The sequence below is a fragment of the Canis lupus genome, chromosome 26, assembly GCF_048164855.1.
Source record: "Canis lupus baileyi chromosome 26, mCanLup2.hap1, whole genome shotgun sequence".
Classification (NCBI taxonomy): Eukaryota; Metazoa; Chordata; class Mammalia; order Carnivora; family Canidae; genus Canis; species Canis lupus.
Genome location: NC_132863.1, coordinates 19,289,607 through 19,295,634, shown reverse-complemented (window position 1 = coordinate 19,295,634; position 6,028 = coordinate 19,289,607).

The window sequence follows — 6,028 nt, the reverse complement described above, 5'->3', positions numbered from 1 at the left end:
CCCATGTTACAACCTGGGTACATTAAGACCTTTCTCAGGTTTATCCCAAACTGCCATCATATCCATAGGTTTATTACCCTTATGGAAGGTTTGAGTCATGAACCATCTTTCACTGATCTTGAAAGTTCTCTTCTTTGCATGTGCCCCCCTCCCCCTCCCACATTCCTCCCTCACTCTCTTTCTCTGTCCTTGTTTTAGCAAAGTGCTCTTCTTTCTCCACTCAGGTTTTGGCACCCGGTGAAGGTCTGGCCCTGGTGCTCTGTTCTACCCCACAGGCTTCTCCAGGCAAACCTTCCAAAGAAACATGATGCTATCCCCAAGAAGACTTCTGATAAATCCAATTCTCTCCATCTCCTTAATTTGAAACAATTTAGCCAAACTGGGAAAGAGACATTTTATCATCAATTAGCCAAATTACTATCTCCTATGGGATAGGGTGAATCAAGAAGAGAATATAAATGATTAACCTATATATTAGAGATGCAGAATCATAGAATCTTCAGATCAAAGTTTTTTTTTTTAAAGAAGGGTTAAAATGGAAACCACATCCAAGTGTGTTTTAAATGAACACTTCTCAAACTTCAGTATGCACACAGATCTCGTAGGGTTCTTGCTAAATGCATAGAGTCCAGCAAGACTGTAGTGGGTCCTAGGGTTCCGTATTTTTAATAAGCTCCCAGGTGATGCTGATGCTGCAGGTCCATGGGCCACATTTTGTCTGTGTTTTTTTAATATGGGCCACATTTTGAATAGCAGTCATAGACCAGTGCTTTTCCAAAGTTACTTTTATTGAAATTACCTGGGGGAGCTTAAAATATTAATAAATATTTATTTATTAATAAATATTAATAAAATATTGCCTGGACTCCACTCCAAGATTCTTATGTAATTGAGAATGGCTGAAAAAATTCCATCTTTAACAATTGGTGTTGGGAAAGCTGGACAAGCTATATGTAAAAGAATGAAACTAGACCACTTTCTTATGCCATTCACAAAAAAAAACTCAAAATGGATTAAAGACCTAAATGTGAGACCTGAAACCATAACAATCCTAGAAGGGAGCATAGGCAGTATCTTCTCTGACTGTTGGCTGTAACAACTTTTTTCTAGCTAAGTCCCCTGAGGCAGGGGAAATAAAAGTAAAAATAAACTATTGGGACTATATCAAAATAAAAAAGATTCTGTACAGCTAAGGAAACAATCAACAAAACTAAGAGACAACCTACTGGATGGGAGAAAATATTTGTAAATAACTTACCTGATAAAGCGTTAATATCCAAAATTATATGAAGAATTTGTACACTCAACACCCCAAAAATAATCCAATTAAAAGTGGACAGATGATATGAACATCATCTCAACATCATGTCTCAACATCATTAATCATCAGGGCAATACAAGTCAAAGCCACAATGAGATATCACCTCATGCTCATCAGAATGGCTAAAATCAAAAACACAAGAAAAGAGTGTTGGTGAGGTCCCAATAGTTCATTTTTGCTTTTGTTTCTTTTGCCTTCGTGGATGTATCTTGCAAGAAGTTACTATGGCCAAGTTCAAGATAAGAAGCTTCTGCACAGCAAAGAATACAGTCAACAAAACTAAAAGACAACCTACAGAATGGGAGAAGATATTTGCAAATGACGTATCAGATAAAGGGCTAGTTTCCAAGATCTATAAAGAACTTCTTAAACTCAACAGCAAAGAAACAAACAATCCAATCATGAAATGGGCAAAAGACATGAAGAGAAATCTCACAGAGGAAGACATAGACATGGCCAACATGCACGTGAGAAAATGCTCTGCATCACTTGCCATCAGGGAAATACAAATCAAAACCACAATGAGATACCACCTCACACAAGTGAGAATGGGGCAAATTAACAAGGCAGGAAACCACAAATGTTGGAGAGGATGCAGAGAAAAGGGAACCCTCTTACACTGTTGGTGGGAATGTGAACTGGTGCGGCCACTCTGGAAAACTGTGTGGAGGTTCCTCAAAGAGTTAAAAATAGACCTGCCCTATGACCCAGCAATTGCACTGTTGGGGATTTACCCCAAAGATACAGATGCAATGAAACGCCGGGACACCTGCACCCCGATGTTTCTAGCAGCAATGTCCACAATAGCCAAACTGTGGAAGGAGCCTCGGTGTCCATCGAAAGATGAATGGATACAGAAGCTGTGGTCTATGTATACAATGGAATATTACTCAGCTATTAGAAATGACAAATACCCACCATTTGCTTCAACGTGGATGGAACTGGAGGGTATTATGCTGAGTGAAGTAAGTCAATCGGAGAAGGACAAACATTATATGTTCTCATTCATTTGGGGAATATAAATAATAGTGAAAGGGAATATAAGGGAAGGGAGAAGAAATGTGTGGGAAATATCAGAAAGGGAGACAGAACATAAAGACTCCTAACTCTGGGAAACGAACTAGGGTTTCGTTGGTGGAAGGGGAGGAGGGCGGGGGGGTGGGGGTGAGTGGGTGACGGGCACTGAGGGGGGCACTTGACGGGATGAGCACTGGGTGTTATTCTGTATGTTGGTAAATTGAACACCAATAAAAAATAAATTTATTAAAAAAAAGTGTTGGTGAGGATACAGAGAAAAAGGAATCCTTGTGTAGTGTTGGTTGGAATGCAAACTGGTACAGTCACTGTGGTAAATAGTATGAAGGCTCCTCAAAAAATTAAAAATAGAACCATATGACCCAGTAATTGCGCTACTGGGTATTTACCCAAAGAATACAAAAACCCTAATTCAGAGGGATACAGGCTCCCTTATGTTTATTGCAGCACTATTTAAAATAGCCAAATTATGGAAGCCCAAATGTCCATTGATATATGAATGGATAAATAAAATGTGGTATACACACACACACACACACACATTGTGGAATATCATTCAGCTATAAAAAACAAAATCTTGCTATTTGCAACAACATGTATGGATCTAGAGAATATAATGCTAAGCGAGATAAGTCAGTCAGAGAAAGACAAATACCATATGACTTCACTTATATGTAGGATTTAAAAAACAAAACAAATGAACAAAGGGGGAAAAAGAAAAAAAACAAGAAACAGACTCTTAACTATAGGGAAAAACAGATGGTTATCAGAGGAGAGGTGAGGGTGAGTGGGGAATCAATGAAATAGGTAAAGGGGATTAAGAGTACACTTATCTTGATGAGCACTGAGTAATATATGGAATTGCTGAATCACTATATTGTACATCTGGAAAATATAATACTGTATGTTAACTTCACTGGAATTAAAAAATTTTTTCAAGTGGTTCTAATGTATAGCGAGGGTTGAGAGCCAGAGCCCTAAAGTAGAGCACCAAGCACATGGATTAATATTTTATTTTTTCTTAATTACCATACCTGACATGGGTGGACAGGAAGAGGACACAATCTTTTTTTTTTTTTTTCCTAAAGAAGAGACCAATTGTCATATTTCCAGCAGTCCTCTAGGGTCCTGAGGAGAATTGTGTAAGAACTCGGTTCTTTGATTGTTGTGGTAACAGAAAATGGCCTTGTTATCTGAAGCCAATTTAAAAGAATATGTTAATCAATAAAATGACGAACTGAGATAAAATTAAAAAATAAAAGAACAAAGTGGTAAAATGGTAAAAAAAAAAAAAGGTATAAATTGATATACAAAAAAGCAAATTTTAGCACAAATTAAGTACAATAAGAATACATATTTGTAATTAAAAATTGAGCTGAGATAATACTCAGGTTGAGTACATGAAATATCCAATATTTGATCATATGGAACCTACAACAATAACAAATTCATATGGCTCAAAAATAATGTGGTTAAAAACCAGAAGATTTAGTGATAAAGCAAAACAAGATCAGAGATTAAGAATCAGCCTCAGAGAGAAATCTCTCTGTGTAGGACAAGAGCAGTCCTTTGGACTGGGTACCTATTGTCTATTCTAAGCAGGCCTCACTGATCCTGGGATCTGGGGTGACAGGGACCCCAGGGGAGCAGGCTCTTGGCCTTCTGGTGGTTGACTGTGTGGCCTGAGACACCTGCCAGGAGCCTTAACTACTCTCAGACAGCATCACTAGACGGTTCTTTTGGTAACTAGTTGTTTAGTGCGATCCACTGGCAAATAACCTATTGACTGCCAAGATTCTTACTAGAGGCTTGGAGGAGGGTACTGCTGGCAGGCTGGTCAAATTTGCAAATTAAATTCAACTTATTAAACACTTATTAAATTCCTCCTTTGTGCCAAGCCCTGTAGAGGGAACTGGGGATATAGCAGTAAATAGGAGATCAAAGTGGTATATTTAAAGTCTGGTGGGGTTCAGGCCCTGGAATGGAGTGAGGGAGTTTTACAGGTTGGGGTCCTCCAGAAGTGGACTCTGAGATGAGGCTTTAGCATATGGGTCTATTGGAGCTCTGGGGATCAAACTCTGAAAGGGAAGGAAAAAGGATCATGTACTGGGAGAGACTGAGCTGCAATGCAGTCTCAACAAAGGCCTCAGCTGACCTATGCAGAGCTCTGAAGCTGGAATGGCCCTTCACAGTTGTCTAATGTCACAAGGAGAGTGCTGAGCCTCTATATGCTCACAGTGACCAGTCATTGGATGTGACTGTCCTCTTGGGCGAAGTAGCTGTCTCTAGCCAAGGGTAGTATCCAGGGAGAGATAACAGCTCAGGGCAATCAGCCAGAAGTGCTCTCAGCAGCTGGGACAATAAGTTCTGATGGGGAATCTGGTGTTGCATCATAATGTCCATTACAGGTAGTATCTTAGTTTGTTCTGGCTGCTCTAACAAAATGCCACAGCCTGGGAAGCTTATAAACAAAAGAAATTTGTTTTTCACAGTTATGGAGTCTGGAAATTCAAGATCAGGGTGCTAACATAGGTTTCTGGTGAAGGCCCTCCTATGACTGCTGACTTCCCATTGTGCCCTCATTTGGTGGGAGTGAGAGATCTTTCTGGGACTTCTTTTATAAGGGTACTAATCCTAATCATTTGGATTCCGCTTTTAGAATCTAATCACCTTCTGAGGGCCCCATCTTTAATACCATTGCTTTGGGGTTAAGGATTTAACATATGAAATTTGAGGAGGGGGATACACAAACATTTAGACCATAGCAGATATTGATAAAAAATTTGGCTAGATAGGAACATTCTGCACAAGACCCTGAATGTGAAGTGAATCAGTAAATGGTTAGTTGATTGGATTGTACCAGTCATCAGTGAAGTAGCTGTAAAACAAACTCATCTTTGACTGCCCAGACACACATGACATATCCACAGTGAAATAAGCAAAGTCTTGACTCGGGTGGCACGTGGCAGATGCCTGATGGATCACTCTTCCATCCCAGCCTCATACACCAACAGTAGCCTGTGGAGGAGGTAAGAGTAAGGAGAGGTCTGGAGACCAAGCAGGTCTTTGCCATGGTTGAGGAGTCAATGGCTGCTTGGTACAGAGGAGAAAAGACTTTGTAGAGGGGTCATGGAAACTATCTTGTAATGGACCTGGGGAAGAAGGCAGAGCCAACCTTAAAGGAGGGAAGATTTTGTATCAGTATCAGGCAATATTTCTAAAGTAAGAATTGCTTAGACAAGGGAGTGGGGTGTACTTCACTTCCCTGCTGACAACTTAAGAGATGTAACAAGATCATGAGGAAATTTTAAAAACTAAATAGGGAGATATTGCTGGGTTAAACTCACCTTGACCTTTCCTTATAGTTGGGGACCAAAGATATGATAAAAGAATGAGAAAGAAGGGATTTTTACAGATTTTTCTGGAAACTATAAGAAGAAACTGGAGTGGGGTTGGGAGAGTTTCTTCAGAGGAGTCACAGGGATCAGAAGGGAAAGTGTTTGAAATTTGGATAAAAGGGAATGAACTGATCCCATATGTCCAAGATATTTTGGGCACAGCACCTGCTGTTGCATATAAGCACCTGGTAAACCCACAGTGCATTTCCTGAGGGTCTAAAGAACATCACCTGTTGCAGGAAACCTTAAGGAGAAGTTCTTAATCTTATTTGTT